Source organism: Bubalus kerabau, chromosome 7 (assembly GCF_029407905.1).
Source record: "Bubalus kerabau isolate K-KA32 ecotype Philippines breed swamp buffalo chromosome 7, PCC_UOA_SB_1v2, whole genome shotgun sequence".
In the NCBI taxonomy this organism is placed as follows: domain Eukaryota; kingdom Metazoa; phylum Chordata; class Mammalia; order Artiodactyla; family Bovidae; genus Bubalus; species Bubalus kerabau.
In genome coordinates this window covers 41369318-41390517 of record NC_073630.1, presented here as the reverse complement: position 1 = coordinate 41390517, position 21200 = coordinate 41369318, and the positions used below count along the sequence as shown (strand labels likewise).

Genomic DNA, 21200 nt, shown 5'->3' with positions numbered 1-21200 from the left:
CTTCCAAAACATGAACATGCAATATTTTTCCATTTATTTATGTTGTTCTTCAGTATCTTTCATCAGTGTCTTACAGTTTTCAGTGTACAAATCTTTCACCTCCATGGATAAATTTATCCTTAGGGATTTTGTTCTTTTTGGTGCAATTGTGAATCAGATTGTTTTCTTTATTTCTCTTCTTGTTAGTTTGTTATTAGTGTACAGAAAGGCCACAGATTTCTATATATTGGTTTTGCATCCTCTGACTATACTGAATTCATTTATTAGTTCTAATGGGCTTTGGTGGAGTCTTTAGGCTTTTCTACATATAGTATCATGTCATCTGCAAATAATGATAGTTTTTCTCACTTTTTGATTTGCCTAATTGCTGATGACTAGGACTTCCAATATTGTGTTGAATAAAAGTGGCAAGAGTGGGCCTCCTTGTCTTGTTCCTGATCATAGACAAAAAGCTAAAAGCTTTTGACCTTTGATAAAGTTCTGTTGTTTTAAGCTATGAGTTTGTAGTAATTTGTTATAGCAGCCGTGGGAGGTGAGGCTACTGGCTAACTTTAACAATATCCTCTTCATCATCAAAGGCTTCTTCCTTCTCAGACCCTTAATGAGGTTCTTGCCTCTGATAATTGTCAGAATCAACCAGGCATCATTTCAAACAAAAAATTAGACCAATTAATTAAAACTTTTGGGTGAGGTTCAGGCAATATGCATTTTGAAAACTCCACTGGTGACTATGACTTTAACCTGACTCTGATATCACAGTAGGCCCTTGGCTTTTGGTCTATATAATAGGTCCATGTCCGTTGCCCAGGCCTGAACTTGCTCTGTCTGGTAGCAGAAGATTGAATGAGAGATTCTTATTTCTTCTACTTCTCTAGGAGGTCTTTAGGCCTTTAGGTCTTTAGGTCTTTCCTCTTCATGCTGCCAAGTGCGTCTGTTCAAATGTTAGTATTAAACACAAATGGCTAGACCTACCTGCAGCACATCTAGTTAGGATGATCATGGCTGAGGCCCAAGAATTTGCATTTTTAACCAAGTTCAGGTGATGCTGCAGACTCCAGTTTGAGATGGCCTTTAGGATTCTCAGGGCTCTCTCTTTTACCTTCCCCCCATTTGAACTTCTAGCAGCTTCTAGCATAGTGCCCTGCTGTCAATACTAATAATATGAGTTGAGTTACTTTGAACTGTTAAACCCTTGATGACAAGGACCTCGCCTTATACCTTTTAAATATATCTTTAGCACCTCCATTAATGCCAAGACAGAGGGGGTGCCAGTAGGAGACATACTAAAGGGTGAGTGTGCCAGTAAAACTTTCATCCATAAATGATGCAAATGCATCACTGGGTGCCAGCATATCACAGGAAATGCAGAAGGATGCCAAAATGGTAGAACGCCCCCACCCACTCCCTTAAGGGAGGTATTGCACGATCCTCGCTGGCTTTTTCCAGTTGCAGGTGTGACTTGGAAGGGGTTGTGAAATTAATGAATGAACAATAAACTGCTTTGTGAAGGAGGGCACCACTGGTTGATGTCAAGGCTTTGGTTTTACAGGTTTGGGGCCAGAGCTGAATTGCTCCAGACAGTAAAAGAAAGATTAATCTTCCCTCAGCAGTGCTGCTCCATCTTTCTCATGTTTCATTCAGTCTCTTAAATAGGCATTGACCAATTATAAGTTTGAAGGAGTGACAGATGTTAACCTGCTAGGTTATCCACGTGTCTTGGTCTAGCTTTGCAGTCTGCTGATGATTTTGTTATGATTAGAATTACAGAAGCATTTGTGGGTAGAGTAAGGATTTATGCAGATAGGATATGGGGGGTGGGTAGCATGAGGAGTGATAGCTTTATATTTTGAAGACAAAGTTTATTTAAATCATAGTTTTGGGTAAATCAAACCAGTTTTAAGGACATGAAAAAGAACCTGTTACTAGTTTTTGTCCATTTTCTTTCCAGGGTGGTCTGCCCTTGAAGCATACCCGCCCCCAAACATCTGCTTTTCCCTGCACTTGCAGACTCATTAATGGGAACTTCCCAGAGAAAGATCCAGAAATAGCAAATTCCACTAAAAGGCTTATCATTAAGTACAATACAGCTCTTTATGTGGGGGAAGGGTGGCTTCTGAATACGAGTCCATTAGGGCTGTGGGATGGAAAAAATGGGTCAGTTTTCTTTTAAGGGAGAAATTAATACAGCAAGCAAGAGCCAGCAATACTGTGACATTCATCCTGCACAGCTTTTCCTCTTCATGCAGCCAAGTGCGTCTGTCCAGACTTGCTATTCCTGTCCTCAGGCCCCTGGGGCAGGGCCTATTTGTCCTGAAGAAGCCTATCAAATTGTCTGGCGACAGCCTAAATAAACATGAGCAAGGAGATTAGAACTGAATAGAGGGTGTGTGTGTGTGTGTGTGTGCATGCATGCACGCATCCTGAATGAACCAGGAAAGCAAAAGTTAATCAGTAACTCTTTCACTGACCTCTTTCCCCTTTGTTGGGTCCGAATGTCAATTCCACAGGAGGTAGCTTCTAGCCAAGTCCATGTGGTGCTGTCCCCAGAGAAGAGCTGATAAAAGAAGCTTGCTTCAGAAAGTGTAAGAGTGAGTGCTTGAAAGGACCGTCCAGTGTCCAGTCTCCTCCTGGCAAACTGATACACAGGGCTGGGTGGGCTCTTGGTAGTTGAGGTTGACTAGCACTGAGCAAGTGGGAGTTGGGAAATAAGCATCCTATTGAGAGTATATGGGGACACAAAATCCAGAAAGCTTAGAAAACATAGGTATGAATCAGGCACATGACTGCAGTGGGAGAGCTGGTCAGTTGTGTGGGCCAGGGCAATGAGGGGTTCCAGAAGGTGAATGATTCAGAATTCAAGAGAGCTGTCAGAAAGAATTGGATGTTCTGCCCAAATTCAGCAGGATTCCCAACTAGTTGGTGATAGACATGAAGACTCAATTCTCCAGAAGGAAGAAATTGGCAGAGGGCTAGATTCTTGGCAAATGACACAGAGAATTTAAGGAGCTTGTAAGACATTCAAGGAGGAGATGTCTTGCACTACAGTTGAGGTCTAGTTGTGCTAGATTGGATTTTGCATTATTGTTCAGTAAATATTCACTCATCCCTAATGCCCTCCTGTATCCTATGAGCAGAGATTCTGTCCTCTTCCCATTGATGATGCACTTAGATTTGCTTTGGTCTGTGGAATGTTAGTGGAGAAGGAAACAGCAACCCACTCCAGCATTCTTTCCTGGAGAATTCCCTGGAGAGAGGAGCCTGGCAGGCCATAGCCCATGGGGTCATAAAGAGTCGAACATGATTGAGCGACTAACACACATACACACACGGGACGTTAAAGTGTATACACAGGCAGAGGCTTTAACTGTGTTTGTGCAGTTTGGTGATCACCATGAGAAAAGCATGCGCTGACTGGTCTCTGCCCCTACAGCCTAGTGCTAGTGAGCAGACCTTAATCCAGCTCCCAACTCAAGCCAAGCCCAGACCATACAGGACCTGAAACACAGGGTAGATGCACTCAGCCATGCCTGACCACAGTTTCCCTACATGAGAACAAATGCTTCTTGGTGTAAGTCATTGAGTTTGGGTGGTAGTTTGTTATGCAGCATTATTGTGGGCAGTCCCTGACTGAGACTGTAGGGCTGAAATTCAGAAAAGATATCTCGACTAGTGATTCAGTTTTAGAAATTATCAACTCTTAGAGGATAGTCTGTTTGTTTATTTATTTCCTCATTCATTCAGCAAATATTTAGTAAAGGTTGATTCTAGACTGGGTACTATTCATTGGTATGGAGGAGACTGTCCAAGATCTTCATGGAAATAGGTCTCTTGGCAACTTTCCAGGGAGAATTTGCAGAGCAAGAAAGTGCTGTCAAAAACAGAGCCTTAGGGATTGCTAGCCCATAAAAGAGAGTCTGATAAATCCTTCTGAGTGTACCAGAAGACACAGGTGAAGGTGGTATTTCATCTGGGAGAAGAGGCCCTCAAATAGGAACGTTAACTGGTGGTTGGTGCAAAGACAGAAGGTGGGTTGTGATCTTAAAAAAGTCATTATAAGTGCTCTTTGATGGCCTGAGGGTCATTAGAATGATGGGCCAGGGTTGGGTTCTGACAGTCATGTGTTGACCTCTGTATTAGTCAGCTTGGGCTGACATAACCAAATGCCACAGATGCTGTGGCTTGAACATCAGAAATTTATCTTCTCACAGTTCTGGAGGCTCAGAGTTCAAGATCAGGGTGCTGTTAGTGTGAGGTTTTTATGAGGGATCTCTTCCTAGCTTGTAGACAGCACCTTCTTATTCTGTCCCCACATGGACTTTCCTCTGTGCACACATGGAAAGAAAGACATCTCTGGTGTCTCTTCCTGTTTGTATAAGACACAAGTCCTGTCAGATTAAGACACCACCCTTATGACCTAATTTAACCTTAATTACCTCATAAATGGCCCTCTTTCCAAACACAGTCACACTGGGGTTTAGGGCTTCAACACAGGAATTTTGAAGGGAACCTAATTCAGTCTGTAACGGTATCAGGAGACTTTGTTCTGGTTCCATCCTTACCACTGCTTATACCATCCCCTTGAAGTTTCCCCAGGACTCCCTATCCTGATCTGAAAGGCATAGTGCCCACCTCATCTACCTGCCTCAGGATTGCTGCAAAGAAAAAGTAAAATACAAGGAGATACAATTCCTTGTATCTCTGGGGCACAGCAGGGGTACAGTCAAGGTTTCCTTAGTTGCAAAAGGGATCCTGGATAACCACCATTACCAAATGCTGTCCTCTCTTTCCCTGTGGGTCCTAGATGGGTATCTGTTTTCATGTTGGCTTTTCATGCCTCTTCCCGGCTGCTTTTGGTTGCCTTCTCCATGTGTCCTCCTTGGGGAGAGGGGCACCTTAGAATTTGTATGTGAATTCTTTATAAACCATGCATGTCATGATATTCTGAGATGTTTATAGGTCACAGTCTGATATAGGGAAAGAGCCCTAACTATGCAGTTAGCCAGGCCTAGATTCATATCATGGGTCAATCACAGACAGTCTAGAGCCTTAGAAAGTTACCTAACAAATTACTTTGATTCCTCACCTGACAAATATTGAAAGCAATACGACCTAAGTGTGTGGCAAGTGAAGTGAAAGTGTTAATCACTCAGTTGTGTCTGACTGTTTGTGACCCCATGGACTTCAGCCCTCCAGGCTCCTCTGTCCATGGAATTCTTCAGGCAAGAATACTGGAGTGGGTAGCCATTGCTCTCTCCAGGGGATCTTCCTGACCCAGGGGTCTAACTCAGGTGTCCTGCATTGCAGGCAGATTCTTTACTGTCCCAGCCACCAGGGAAGCCCAGCTGTGTAGAGATGGCAACTAAAAGACATAGCAAATGGATATAAAACACAACAGTGAATGGCTGAAAACTTCCTTGACTTAAGAACCTGGATGCCTGGTATCCATCTTTGAGCTACTTGCTGAGCTATGATACTCTGCAGTGTGACACCCCTCCCAACATTGCAGCTGGTCTGCTGCCCCAACCCCTATAGAGATGGTCCTTGGGAAAGTTAAGTTGATCCAGCATTGTTCACCACTTGGCAATGTCTCCAGAGGCAGAAAAGCACATCAGGCCCTTGAGCTGATCCCTTAAGGGAATGAGTCCCATGGAAGCAGGAATGTGGAGCTAGAAGGGTCTAGGATAAACAGAAGCCAGCTCCCTGGAAACCCAAAAGGTGGATGATGCTAGGATTCCCACTGTATGTTTACTGGAGGTTCAAGTCTCATTTCCTTTGAATCTCAGGGACAGGATAGGATGGAAGCAACCTAAGTGTCTATCAACAGATGAATGGATAAAGAGGTATGTGTGTATGTGTGTATATATATATATATATAAATATATATACATACACACACAATGGGAATTTTACTCAACCATAAAAAATGAAATTCTGCCATTTGTAACAATATAGATGGACCTAGGCGGTATTATGCTTAGTGAAATAAGACAGAGAAAAAGGCTTTATCTTAATACATATGTGAAATCTGAAAAATAAAACAAATAAATGAATATAACAAAACAGAATCTGACTCACAGATATAGAAAACAAACTAGTATTGCCAGTGGGGAGACGAAAGGGAGGAGGGGCAAGATAGGGATAGGAGACTGAGAGACACAAACTACTATATATAAAATAAATAAACTACAAGGATATATTGTTCAGCACAGGGAATATAGTCAATATCTTATAATAACTTTAAATGGAGTGTAATCTATTTAAATATACTATTTGTACACCTGAAACTAATGTAATATTGTAAATCAACTATACTTCAATAAAAAAAGGATAGGATAGGATGCTCAAGCTGATAGTGCCCAGGTTTATATTGCCTCTGAGGAAAGATAAACTGAGTTTAGTCATAGCTTCAGAAGTTTGCTCTGTAAATCAGCTCCAGATCTGTGGTGGTTGTGGTATGTACAGTTCATACTGCTGCAGAAGCTTGTGTCATCTGCACACGTAAAGTATATTCACCCCAGAAGGCACTAGAATTCAGCAAAATCCATTAATTCTTTCCCATGTTCCCAATGTGTCTAAAATCTCCTCTCTATACTACAACAGCATTGACCAGTTTCATAGCAGCATTTTTGAAAACAGAGCTTGGTGTGGAACCTTGGCAGTTTCATAAAATATTTCACACATTAAAAAAAATACATTGTCCCTATATGCAAAGTTCAAAAAATAAGCATAAAATGAGCACATGTATTTACTATTCAGCTAAAGCATCCAGACATTATGAATAACTGTGTGTCCCTTCCTAATTGTTTTTCTTCCCCTCCTCCCCAGAGGTAACCTCCGATTAAAATTTTTTATTTGTCATTTTCTTGCTTCTCTTCAGTGTTTGCTACATTTCTCTACACACTAATAAACAATATTTGTGTTTTTTTAAAATTTTTATATAAATGGTATGTTCTCTTGGAACTTGTATTACTACTTAATATTGAGAGTTTCATTTTTAAACATAGATAAACTGATTTTAGGGCTTCCCTGGTGGCTCAGTGGTAAAAAATCCACCTGCCAATGCAGGAGATGCGGGTTCAATCCGTGGGTCAGGAAGATCCCCTGGAGAAGGAAATGGCAACCCACTCCAGTCTTCTTGCCTGGGAAATCCCATGGATAGAGAAACTTGGCAGGCTACAGTCCACAGGGGTCACAAAAGAGTCGAACACTACCTAGCTACATGATAACAACAAAGCTGAGCTTAAAATGCATTATTGTTACACTTGGGAGTAGTTCTGAACTGACCAAAAGAGGCTGAACCACTTTTTCTCCACATGTTTCAAATTATCTTTTATTCCTATTTGTATTGAGCTTACTTGACATTTTACTCCCTTAAATCAGGCAAGTCATTCCAGTGGACAGAAAATGAAGTCCAGCAGCAGCACCAGCGTGCAGCGTAGGGAGACACAGGAAGAGAAGCCTGTTGTTGTGATCCCTGCACCATTCGCAGCTGTCACTCAGGCCTCCTCCCACTAAGTGCCATTTAACAGCCTCCAAGAATCTTATTTATCACCCCCTTTGCTTCACTGTGGGAACACCCGCACTTATGCAATAAAAATGACAACTCACCCTCCTGCAGATGCTTCAACAGGCACCAGAGGTCAAAGCCATCTCTTCCTCTTGCCTTGGAAAAAATTGCACCTGTCACATTTCTGAAACAGATACAGGGAAAAAAAAAAAAAAAGAAAGAAAGAAAGAAACCCAGCCATCAAAATTATCTTCACAACAACAGACAGCTCCTTGGCTACAGAGAGGCAGCTTTCTGGCTGGGTCGGTTCTAGGACGCATGCGCCCATACTGAAAGCAATTATGGGCTGTTTGAAATTTCAGCTAAATACACTGCAGTCACTGATATTGAGTAAATGATTACTGATGGCTAAATTGATGCTAAATTTATCATGAGATAGTGCTGCTTCTAAAAACATATAGGCTAAGTCCCTTTTAAGATGACTTGTTATTTAAATATAGCATAGAATTAAATTAGTACTGTCTAAAGGGGGTAGGTTTTAGTCCCATCCGTTCCCGGAGCTGTTGATGACCTGGAGATGATTTAGTTGATTTTCCCAGTTCACACACTGGAGAGTTGGGAAGCTAAGGGGCTGCTCTGAGGTCACACAGCTGGTAAGTAGCAGGAGAGGGTTATCTTTAGCTTTGGCTTTGGTGTAGAGTTGGAGGTCCTGTGAAACATCCAAGTCAGGTGCCAAGGAGGCAGTTGGATATTTTTTATGGTCCTATAGGAGAGAGTCAGGGTTTGAGTTACAGATTTGAGGGTGAACAGTGTTGAACATTTCACTCCCACATATTTCAACCCTGATTCTGCCAAGTGCTGCAGAGGCTGAAAAGCTTAGAATTTTATTTCTCAGGATCCCTTACAGCTGGATTTCTTGATGTGATTCTGGTGATACCAATCATGTGCTCCCCAACAAGACATTTATTGTCACTTTTATATAACTTCTACCATGAAAGTTTCAAGTATATTTACAACATTTCAGTACACTGTTTCCCTGTTGCCCAGCTTTAACAATGATTACTGACTTATGCTGTTTGCTTCATTTGAACTCATATCTACTCCCTGCTTCTATATTATTTTAAAGCAATCTCAGAAGTATTTCATCCATAAAACTTTAGGTGTATATCTTTGGAAGATAAGTATCCCTTTTTGTAGCATATCCTTAATATTCAATACCATTATCACACTGAAAAAATTAACAGTAAATCCTTCTTGTAGTAGTTGTATTGTTTCATAGTGTTGTCTCATAAAATTCTTACCATTTTCTTTTCAAATCAGGATCCAAATGATATTTTGCAACTCAGTTGATAAGTCTTTTAGGGTTCTCTTAATCAATAGTTTCACACACAGACAGAAGCATATTCCCCTCCTTGTAAAAAAACTGGGTTATTCTAGAGTTTCCAAAAATTTTAATTTTGCCAATTGCACCCTTAGTGCTTTTTTTACATGTTTTTCTGTCACTTACATTTCCTTTAAAATGGTGCTTCCGTTTACAAGACTGATTAGATTCAGGTTCAGTTTTTTTGGTAAGAAAACTTAATAGAAAGTGCTGTGAACTTCACAGAAATCCTTTAAAGGGAGGCAGAAGGGTCAGAGGCATAGTAGGAGATGTGGTTGTAGAAGTAGAGATTCAGGGGACTCAAGGAAGCGGCTATACACTACGGAAACTTCACAGTGGTCCTGCTGCTGCTGCTGCTGCGAAGTTGCTTCAGTCGTGTCCGACTCTGTGCAACCCCAGAGATGGCAGCCCACCAGGCTCCCCCATCCCTGGGATTCTCCAGGCAAGAACACTGGAGTGGGTTGCCATTTCCTCCTCCAATGAATGAAAGTGAAAAGTGAAAGTGAAGTTGCTCAGTCGTGTCCGACTCCTAGCGACCCCATGTACTGCAGCCTTCCAGGGTCCTCCATCCATGGGATTTGCCAGGCAAGAGTACTGGAGTGGGTTGCCATTGCCTTCTCTGATAGTGGCCTCTAGAAGCTGGAAAAGGCAAAGAAACAGATTCTTTTCTGGAGCCTCTGGAAGGAAGGAATGCAGTCCTGCTGACACCTTGCTTTTAAGTCTTCTGAGTCCCAGAGTGCGAGATAATAAATTTGTGTTGTTTTAAGCCACTAAACTTGTGGTAATTTATTACAGCAACAATAGGAAACTAATAGCGTAGGTAAATAACAGCTTAGCCACTCAGTCGTGTCCAACTCTTTGTGACCTTATGGACTGTAGCCCGCCAGGCTCCTCTATCCATGGGATTCTCCAGGCAAGAATACTGGAGTGGATTGCCATGCCCTCCCCTAGGGGATCTTCCCAACCCAGGGATTGAACCCATGTCTCTTATGTCTCCTGCATTGGCAGGCAGGTTATTTATGGTTAGCACCACCTGGGAAGCCCAGACAGGCTTTTACCCATCTCCAAAATTATAAATTAATATAATATATGAAATAAATATAACTAAATTAATCCATGGTTTCTTCTAATATTTTTATGGTTTTATTTTTATTTTAAATTGTTATTCTATCTGGGTTTAGTTTTGATATGAAGAGTAAAGTGGGGATTCAGTTTATTTCTTTCCAAATGGTTAGCCAATTTCTCTATACATTTATTGAGTAATTCTGCCATTCCCCATGGACTTGAAATGCCATCTTTACCATTAACTTAGCAATCAGGACTCTCCTCTGTTCTAATCATCTATCTATTTCATATTTAGGACCAAGCTATTTAATTATTATAATTTTATAATAAGCTTTGGGCTATATTATAAAAACTACTGATAGGGCTAGTCCACTCCTGCTACACTTACTTTACAAAATAGTTCCTGGATTTCACTTTTTAAATTTTTGATGTGGATATTAGAATCAGGGTGTCTGGCTCTACCCAAAATCCTGTTGATATTTGTGTATGATTGCTTGTGTAGGACTGCATATGCATTAGTTTAGAGAGAATTTACATATTATAGTATTAAGTGTTCCTGTTCAAAAACACAGTAGGTCTTCTCTTTTACTCTTATGTCTCACAGCTTTCAAGTTTTCTAGATCTAAATTCTACGCATTTCTTCAATTTGTTCCCTTGTGTGTTGTGTATATTTGCTGCTATTTTAAATAGAATATTTCCTTCCTTAACCTTTCTCAGCTGGTTATTTTATATAATTGGGAAAACTATTGAATCATATATTTTAATCCTAGTCAATTTTTAAAGGCCTCCAGGGAGTGACAGCCAAAAAGCTCTTTGGGCAACCAATCCCAGCATTTAATAACCTCTGAATTTGACAACAAGAGAGCAGATTTTAGTAAGTAGGAAAATTGCCTTATTTAAAAAATAATGCTGTGTTCCATTTAAATACATTTTAGACATTTTATTTGAATAAAATATACATACAGAGCAGTTTTAAAAGCCTGTTTTAATAAAACTTGGTCTTAAAAAATTCAAGCTGATTTATTTATTCTTAAGACTTTTGTGCTAAGTTAGGAATAACCTGAAAGTGAAAGTCGGTCAGCCATGCCCGACTCTTTGTGACCCCATGGACTTTATAGTCCATGGAATTCTCCAGGCCAAAATACTGGAGTGGGTAGCTTTTCCCTTCTCCAGTGGATCTTTCTAACTCAGGAATCGAATTGGGGTCTCCTGCATTGCAGGCGGATTCTTTTCCTGAAGGAACCCCTGATAACAATGAGGAGACAGAGTCTAATGAGTGTGGCATAACGGGGGAGGCATTGGAAGCCTGCAAGGGGTGCAGTGGAACCCACAGGAGGGACCTCAGTTGGGTAGGGGGGACGAAACCTCAGGATAGGGGTCAAACAGATGTGAGAGGAAACTGCACCAAAGCCCAGCTACCAACGTTGAAAGGATATTTTGGTTTTGCTAACTGAAGGACGAACAAGAAAATTAAAAAAGCCTGCAAGCAAATTAGTAGTAGCTGCTCCTTTCAAGGGCAAATTGCTGAGGTTAAGAGAGGAACTCAGGAGTCGGTCACACCGCCTGCCAGTGAAAAAGCCATGCGTTGCTTTCATCTTCACTGTTCTTTTAATTTTAATAAGTGCAGCTATCTTGGATTTGGTATAGGCCAAAGCTTATTTGCAGTGATATTAGATTTATGATTGTAGCCCTATATCAGCCTGAAAATTCATTTGTAATTCTCATTTACATGCCTGACTTGTAGAAAGTGTCTTTATTTCTTTTTATTTTTATAACATTTGCAAGTTTTAAATAGTGAACAGTTGGGATAACCTGGGCATCCTCTTGAGGATGCCCACAAAGGGCTTCCCTGGTGGCTCAGACGGTAAAGAATCTACCGCAGTGAAGGAGACCCGGGTTCCTTCAGGAAGATTCCCTGAAGATGGCTACCCACTCCAGTATTCTTCCCTGGAGAATTCCATGGACAGAGGAGCTTGGCAGGCTGCAGTTCATGGGGTCACAAAGAGTTGGACACAACCGAGGGACTAACACTTTCACTTTTTCACTTACAAAGTGAAATGGGAATGTGGCCTCCTGAGATCCCCAGAAGTTCCTTCCCACCTTAAAAGGTGGCTGTCTGTGAGCAAAACAAAACCCAAAGAGTTGTTATTATTTGTTTATTCATCGATCTAGTTACCGACTGCCCCTCCATTCACCTGTCCCATTCACTCACTCACCCCACCTCCCACCCATCCTCTTCATTACTTCTTCACCCATGCAGCTTCTGACCAGCCCCTCCTCCACCCATCTGCTCTCCCCCCCACCTTCCTATCCATTTACTCACCCATCCACCCACGTCAGACATGGGTTTGAAATCCCTCTTGAAACTCCAGTTCCCAAACCCTTGTTCTTTCTCTTGTATTATAGTACTCCCCTCCCAGCAGGATACAGTGGCACTAGTTCCAAGAGGCCCTGCCTCTCCTAGCTCCCTGCAGTTCCTGGTCTGGACACCTCCAGGCTCAGTCCTGCCCACTCTGACCCAATGAACACAGCCAATCATTGTGTATTAAGAACTGTTACTTTTTACAGTGGCCTTGGAAGTCATCTGCTTCTCTGAGCTCCTGACTCCCCCGAGGAACAACTTCTATCCCACTATTCCTCTACCTTTCTGGACCTGCTTGTCTGGATCTAGAGGGTCCAAATCAGCTATCCAGACTCCCTGATTTCACTACATCTCTTTGGGACTGTGTCTGGGGCTCCCGGAAAGCCATTTGGTTGCAATTGTGGAAAACACTGCAGTCTTCAACATCTAAAGGTGTGTTATCTCACATAACAAGAAGTCAGGAGGTAGAGCCTCTCCGTAGCTGGTAATTCAGTGTCTCAAGGATGTCACCACAGGTCGTGTGCTTGCCATCTTCATCTTATGCATGTCAATGCTTTCCTCCCCTAGAGTTCCACACTGGCTGTTCCAGGCAACACACAGAGACATGGCATCTCCTGAAGAAGGACATTGTCTCCTTTGTGCTTCTTTTATTTGTAAGGAAATCTTTTCCAGAAGTCCTTCAGATGTCTCCTTGGGTCCTCTTGGCCAGGACTGAGTTCCATGCCCAAACCAAAATGAGTCATTGATAAATGAGACAAAACTATAAGGCCTGACTTAGACCAGGCATAATTTGCCATAAGTCACTCCCTGAACCCATGGGAGAGGACAGCTGAATGAAATTGGGTTTTTGTTGACAAGGAAGGAGGCAGAAAAGGATGTTGTATAGGGACTATCGAAACTTGGACTTACAGCTCTGTGTTTTTCATTAGTTAGGGGCTGTTTTCTTCCAGGGGGACACTGGGTTCTCAGAGGCTACTCCCTATCCCTCGGGGCTGCTGGGTGTCAGGGGGGAGACACTTGGTGATGTCTGAAGCCATTTTTGGTTCTCACAGTAGAGTAGAGAGGAGCTATTGGCATCTGGGATGCTGCAGTGTCAAAGTGCCGAGACTGAGAAATCTTCCATTAAAAATATGAGAAGGAAGCATGATGAACTGAAAGAATAAAACTGCTTTTATGAAGGTTAAAATGATTTTTACACAATTTTTTAAACATCTGTAATTCTTATTTGTAATATCTTAGTGGCATCTCCGGGAATCAAGGGCCATGGGATTAAAAGACATCCATGGGAAGTAAATCAGCAATTTTTGCCAACAGACTTGTAAAGCTTAAAGAACAGGAAACACACAACAATCGTGGGGGTGTGGTGATGTAGACATTTGTTTAGGCTGGTAACAGTATGAAATATTCTCATTGTTCTCAAAAGCAATTTGACAATGTGTTGATAACTCTTCAAAGCTTTCTTATTCTTTCATCCTCAAAATCGACATCAGAGAATTCATCCTAAGGGGAAAATCCAAAGTGTGAAAAAAAGCTTTAATGCAATTCTGTATTCTAAGCACCGTTATTTACAATGAAACATTGAAAATGACTTTAATTTCCAACAATAGGTGTATATAGCAGTAAAATATGATAGAGGTTCATGGTAGAATTTTATGTCCACATGAAGCATGATGTATATGAACAAAAAAATCACTCATAATGGTAAATGCAAAACTGAGGAAATGAAATTGATTGCATACCATGATCATAGTTACGAAAATAAATATCTTAAAACATATACATATAAAGGCAACCTTGGGACTTCCCTGGTAGTCCAGTATCTTAGACTCCATGTTCTCCATGTTCAGTCCCTAGTCAGGGAACTAGATCCCACAGCTGTAACTAAAGATCCTGCATGCTACAAATAAGACTTGGCACAGACAGATTAATAAAATATTTTTTAAAAAGGCAACCTGACAGGAAATGCATCCAAATGTTAGCCAAACTATTTCTTTGTACCAGTGAGGATACAGGTGATTTTTATTCTTTGTCTTTCTTCAGGTAATGCAACTATGTTTATTTAAACTTATTTTGTTCAAGGCAACAAATACTAAATGTATAGATTGTACAACAATATTTAGATCTGTTTCTGTTCTTTTTTTTTTTTCTGATACCTTCTGTCTTCCTTTTTCCTCATTTCAAAACTTTTCCTGAATAAGGTACATTGGCAGTAAGAAATTTATAGATGTACTTCAGAACACCCTTAAACCTCTAAAATTATAAGATAAATGTACTCTTTTTTTGAAAAGAGTCTTTTAATTGGGAGTACTTTTAAATAATAATGGTTCTTTTGATTTATTTTTACCTTGATCCTATACTGCTTTGATAACAAGAAAGAAAATCATTTAAAAAAATTTTACAGGGGATTGAAGCACAAGGGGCAAAACCATATGTCAAATTGAAGGACAACTATGGATCAACGTTAGGGACTATCAGTGGACCAGAGGATCTTGATCCTCACTTCTGACCTGGGATCAAGGGGCTCAAACGCCCTCACTGATAGATGGGTCCTTTGTATCTGGCTAACCCTGACAGACGATAGGGGATTTCTGAACCAATTAGATGCTCATTCCTGGGGCTGTGAGAAGCCTCAGAATACAGCAGGCACCTCTGGGAGCCAGAGCAGAGATCCCGAGGCATCACAGAGAGTTTCCAATCTAGTGCCATTCTAAATTCAGGCCCCTATTATGCCACGAAAGAAAAAGCAAGTAGCATTTACTACTTCTGACTCTCAACTTTCTGTTGACCTTGTGTTTTCTCAAGATAAGAGGGCTGTTCTCTAAATTTCTGTAGTGATGGTCTCTGTCGATATCACAGGTGTTGAAAGTGAAGTCCAAGGTGGTAAATGAGATAATCGAGAAAGTCCGCATTCCTTCCCTTGGTCTTCTCTTCCATTGCCAATCAACTCCAGGACTCCTCAGTTCCCCAGTCTAATGTGATCTACATATACTGATTGTCTTCACCATGTTACTGACTGGGGGACAAATTCTTTCTTACTTTTTATGGCCTGCTGCAGAAAATCACCACTTTTGAGAAATCATCTTGGCCCACCCCAGCCCCCACCATGCATGCAGAACTAATGAATCTGTATAGCTTCTCACAGCACACTATAGGTTCTTAGTAAATAATCATTGTAAAACTTAAGAAAGAATGTAGATTTTCTTCATCATGAGTTCTCATTTCTCAATTACTCTGTAAACTAACAGCATCAGTCATAAGGGAGTTTAATGCAAAAGCAGATTCCCAGGGCCTCCTACCCTTCTCTTGAGTGAAGCTGTCTTTGGGTTGGGTCCAGGAAGCTGCCTTTTATAACATACCCCCAGGGGACTTTTCTGCACACTGAAGTATAAGAACCATTGGCTAAGGTAAAATAATGCTTCAGGCCAGCTTTCAGCCAGTCTCTGAAATGTTTATAGCCATCTGAAACTTTGCTCAGAAATATTTACTTGATAAGACATTACCAAAAGCGGTGGGGGGCGGGGAGGGTGCGTAAAAATCAAAAGAAGCAATGAACATAGGCTCCAAATAGTTGTGGATTAGAGACCTAAATGCTCAGCCAATTTTCTCTTCTCTCATGAAACAGGTATAAGCTTGTAGTATCCCCCAAGCAGATCGAGTTTTAGAGCTGGAAGAAATCCAGTCCAATTCCCTTGATGTTATATTGTATCTTCCAAATAATGAACACCAAGACAAATTTTGACATGGAGGAGATTTATTGGGAGAAGTGTCTGAAGAATGGGAGAGGGAACAGGACTAGACAGGGAGCACCTACTGACTGCGGTGCAGCCCTGACACCTATAAGAGGTGAGAAGGAAGGAAAGATTGGGTAGAAAAATCCACAGGCTGCAGTCCAGCTAAGAAAGGGTCTTGGCCAGGCTGATGAGGGGCTGCTGAGCAGAAAGGGCACATTAGAGGAGTCTTGGGTTGGTTAGAAATAGCCAAGCCCTCTGGACTTGGTTGTTGGGTAGAAGCAGCTTTGTGAGGGTGGGGGGTGGAAAGGAATCATTGCCTTGGTGGGACTGTCACAGTGAATCTAAAGGTACCAACTGACTATACTCCACACATCAAGTTCTTGGAAAGACAGAACTGGACAGTGGACCCCTGCCACATGCTCCATATCACAGTTAGTATAGTTCAGTTCAGTTCAGTTGCTCAGTCGTGTCCAGTGCTTTGCGATCCCATGGACCACAGTATGCCAGGCCTCCCTGTCAATCACCAACTCCCGGAGTTCACCCAGACCCATGTCCATCGAGTTGGTGATGCCATCCAACCATCTCATCCTCTGTCGTCCCCTTCTCCTCCTGCCCTCAATCTTTCCCAGCATCAGGGTCTTTTCCAATGAGTCAGCTCTTTGCATCAGGTGGCCAAAGTACTGGAGTTTCAGTTTCAACATCAGTCCTTCCAATGAACACGCAGGACTGGTTGGATCTCCTTGCAGTCCAAGGGACTCTCAAGAGTCTTCTCCAACACCACAGTTCAAAAGCATCCATTCTTCGGTGCTCAGCTTTCTTTATAGTCCAATTCTCACATCCATACATAACTACTGGAAAAACCATAGCCTTGACGAGACGGACCTTTGTTGGCAAAGTAATGTCTCTGCTTTTTAATATACTGTCTAGGTTGGTCTTAACTTTCCTTCCCAGGAGCAAGCGTCTTTTAATTTCATGACTGCAATCACTATCTGCAGTGATTTCAGAGCCCCCAAAATAAAGTCATCCACTGTTTCCACTGTTTCCCCATCAATTTGGCATGAAGCGATGGGACCGCATGCCATGATCTTCATTTTCTGAATGTTGAGCTTTAAGACAACTTTTTCACGCTCCTCTTCCACTTTCATCAAGAGGCTCTTTAGTTCTTCTCTTTCTGCCATAAGGGTGATGTCATCTGCATATCTGAGGTTATTGATATTTCTCCCAGCAATCTTGATTCCAGATTGTGCTTCCTCCAGCCCAGCGTTTCTCATGATGTACTCTGCATATAAGTTAAATAAGCAGGGTGACAATATACAGCCTTGACATACTCGTTTCCCAATTTGGAACCAGTCTGTTGTTCCATGTCCAGTTCTAACTGTTGCTTCCTGACCTGCATATAGATTTCTCAAGAGGCAGGTCAGGTGGCCTGGTATTCCCATGTCTTTCAGAATTTCCCACAGTTTATTGTGATCCACACAATCAAAGGCTTTGACATAATCAATAAAGCAGAAACAGATGTTTTTCTGGAACTCTCTTGCTTTTTCAATGATCCAGTGGATGTTGGCAATTTGATCTCTGGTTCCTTTGCCTTTTCTAAAACCAGCTTGAACATCTGGAAGTTTATGGTTCACGTATTGCTGAAGCCTGGCTTGGAGAATTTTGAGCATTACTTTACTAGCATGTGAGATGAGTGCAATTGTGCAGTAGTTTGAACATTCTTTGGCATTGCCTTTCTTTGGGGTGGGAATGAAAACTGACTTTTTCCAGTCCTGTGGCCACTGCTGAGTTTTCCAAATTTGCTGACATATTGTGTGAAGCACTTTCATAGCATCATCTTTCAGGATTTGGAATAGCTCAACTGGAATTCCATCACCTCCACCAGCTTTGTTCATAGGGATGCTTCCTAAGGCCCACTTGACTTCACATTCCAGGATGTCTGACTCTAGGTGAGTGATCACACCATCATGATTATCTGGGTCGTGAAGATCTTTTTTGTACAGTTCTTCTGTGTATTCTTGCCACCTCTTCTTAATATCTTCTGCTTCTGTTAGGTCCATAATACCATTTCTGTCCTTTATCGAGCCCATCTTTACATGAAATATACCCTTGGTATCTCTAATTTTCTTGAAGAGATCTCTAGTCTTTCCTATTCTATTATTTTCCTCTATTTCTTTGCACTGATTGCTGAGGAAGGCTTTCTTATCTCTCCTTGCTCTTCTTTGGAACTCTGCATTCAAATGGGCATATCTTTCCTTTTTGCTTCTCTTCTTTTCACAGCTATTTGTAAGGCCTATGATGCAGGTATGACCGAAATCAAATTCCTTATGATTATACAGTGGAAGTGACAAATAGATTTAAGGGACTAGATCTGATAGACAGAGTACCTGATGAACTATGGATGGAGGTTCGTGACATTGTAGAGGAGACAGGGATCGAGACTGTCCCCAAGAAAAACAAATGCAAAAAAGCAAGATGGCTGTCTGAGTTAGTGTAGAGTAAGGACTAAATTTTAGTCCAGGATTCTTTTATTCTGCAAACTATTATTACTTTAATGTCTAACTATATCCCACACCCCCAACTATTATAGGCTTGAATCGATATTTAAAAAAAAATTTTTTTTTAATTTATTTGTATTTATTTATTTGGCTGCTCTGGATCTCAGTTGTGGCACTCGGGATGTTCAGTCTTTAGTTGTGGCATGTGGGATCTAGTTCTCTGACCAGGGATTGAACCTGGGCTCCCTGCATTGGAAGCCCAGAGTCTTAACCAGAGAAGTCCTATGCAGGTTTGAACTTAATCTTGTGAATTCTAGAACTAGATCTCATGAGAGGTAAAGAAGGCAAGGCTGGTTAAGTAAGAAAAGGAAAGGGAGGGATGCAGAGGGGATTGAAGGTCTTTGGGGGAAAGAGTGAGACAGCTGACTAGGGTCACAGTTGGTCTGTTTGTCTATACAGCAAGCTTTCCATTTCCCCCATTTGGAGAACCCCTCCCGCTCTCCACGTGGTTCTCAGAGGGCTCTCAGTCTTGGTGCTCTACTTCCCATCCCAGCCAGGAGCACATGACCTAGGTGGCTGGAATCCTTAGGATTGATATTCAAATTTTGGGAGAAAGAAATTCTCTTTCTGCTGGAGTAACAAAACTCTGATTGCAGGAAATAGGGAAACTGATGATGGTCTTTCTTGTTCTTTGGGGAGAGGACCTCTGGAGAATGGAGACAGGCAGAAGTGAGCAGGGATGAGAGGTGAGTAGAAAGAGAATGTATGTGAGTCATGGGCACATTGAGGCCTGACCCAGCTCTTCCCTCTTCCCTGTATTCTGGGAGGCCCTTCCCAGACATGTGAGTCAGTGTGCTTGCTTCCTTTTACCTGACTATACTAGGCAGATTCTAACATGGCCCCAAATTCTCAGCCCCTGGCATATACACGTCTTGTCTTAGTCAATCAAACACCAATCTAGGTTTCTCTGGAAGGGGTTTTGCAGTTGTTACTAAGGTTCAAGTAAATCGACCTTAAGATAGACAGAATAGGTGAATCTGACCTAATCACATGAAGCCTGAAAGCCCAGTCTAGAGATTACAGTTGGAGAAAGCAGAGAGATTTGAAGTATGAGAAAAACTCAGTGAGGGAGATGGAGGCACCATGTACTAAAGAGTGCAGGTGGCCTCTAGGAGCTGAGAGCAATTCCAGATAACAGTCGTTTAGCCGTAAGGAGGTGAATTATGCCAGCAGCTTGAATTAGATGAGAGACAAATTTCTCCCCAGAGGCTCCAGATGAGAACACAGCAGGCAACACCTCAGTTTCATTGAGCCCTTGAACAAGAACCTAGCCACATCATACTTGTCTGTTTGTGGTAATTTCTTTATCAACTTGTGGTCATTTCTTTATCAACAGTAGAAGATGAGCACACTTGAATTCATTTTACTTACAACTGAAGAAGTCCCGACTGAAGAGTGGGGAGAACACAGTCCCCCTTCACTCTTTGGAGCCTCTACAAACTGCTGTTCTTCACTCTGCTTTTCTTGGGTATGAATCTGCTTAATAATGGCAGCTGCTGTTGACTAGTGTGATGGAAGAATCCAAAAAAATATTTTGATAGGGACAAAGGGAGTATGAAATGGCTCTTGGTTCTGAAGTGGGCTAGGGAGGAAGATTACCGGGGGAATGAAGATGGGGAAAAAGACTGGTGGGACCTGGAAGAGACATGTGTCCTAATGAATCTCCCTGCTTCCACCATTCTCAACAGCAGCCAGGGCGATATTTATAAAATGTGGATCAGGTCACACTCTGAACTCTCCAAGGCTTCCCGTCTCACATGGGGTAAAACCCAGAGTTCTTCAAGAAGCCATGGGACCTCCACAACCCAGCCCTTCACCTCTCCTGCCCACTCTTTGCCCTCGCTGCTCGCTCTGCCCCAGGCACACTGGCCTCTGTGCTACTGCATCAGCCCGACCACATCCTTGTGCCTCTGGGACTCTGCTGCTACACCTCTGCCAGGTGTGCTCTTCCCTAACGCCCTTCATTCATTACTCTCCTGTGTCCATCTGCTCTCTACTCAAATGTTACTTCCTCAGTGAAGCCTTCCTTCCCTGCTGTGTGTAAAATTTTAACTCCACCCCTCAAGTGTTCCTTCCTTGCTTTATACTTTTTCTTTGCATTAATTACTTCCTACCAGATTGTTTATTCTACTTATTTCACGTGTTTGTTGTCTGACTCTCTTACTTGAATGTCAGCTTCAAGCACACAAGGATTTAGATTTGTTTTGAGCATTCTGTATCCCCCATAATGAAAACCATGACCAAAAAGGGGATGTGTGCATAAAGAGAGATATATTTTGCTTCGTAAGGGTGATTTCTTTCTCTTTAAAAGAAATTGGTGGTAGGTAATATGATCCAGCAATCCCACACCTAAACATGTATCCAGAAAAGACAAAAACTCCAATTCAAATAGATACATGCAGTGTTCATAGCAGCACTATTTACAGTAGCCAAGACATGGAAGGAACCTAAATATCCATCGACAGAGGAATGGATAAAGAAGATGTGGTACATATACCCAGCCATAAAAAAAGAATGAAATAATGCCATTTGCAGCAACACGGATGGCCTAGAGATGAAGGTGAAGTAAGTCAGACAGAGAAAACACACCATGTGATAT

The 21200-nt window shown here is 41.8% G+C and overlaps 1 protein-coding gene and 1 long non-coding RNA gene across 9 annotated transcripts in view; one reads left to right on the top strand and one right to left on the bottom strand.

Moving 5' to 3' along the window:
- Window positions 1–21200, top strand: part of FAM184B (family with sequence similarity 184 member B) — a 117928-nt gene that overhangs the window by 15999 nt on the left and 80729 nt on the right. The window lies entirely within an intron of this gene.
- On the bottom strand, window positions 1868–9586 carry LOC129657692 (uncharacterized). Of its 5 annotated transcripts, none has more exons than XR_008716987.1 (5): window positions 9015–9586; window positions 8079–8270; window positions 7609–7691; window positions 2469–2554; window positions 1868–2343 (listed from the first exon to the last, which is right to left on the bottom strand). It is a non-coding gene; the product is annotated as an uncharacterized LOC129657692 (long non-coding RNA). The 5 variants fall into 5 exon arrangements; XR_008716988.1 differs by lacking the exon at window positions 9015–9586 and adding an exon at window positions 8809–8946 and having other exon boundaries at window positions 8027–8270; XR_008716986.1 differs by lacking the exon at window positions 9015–9586 and adding an exon at window positions 8809–8946.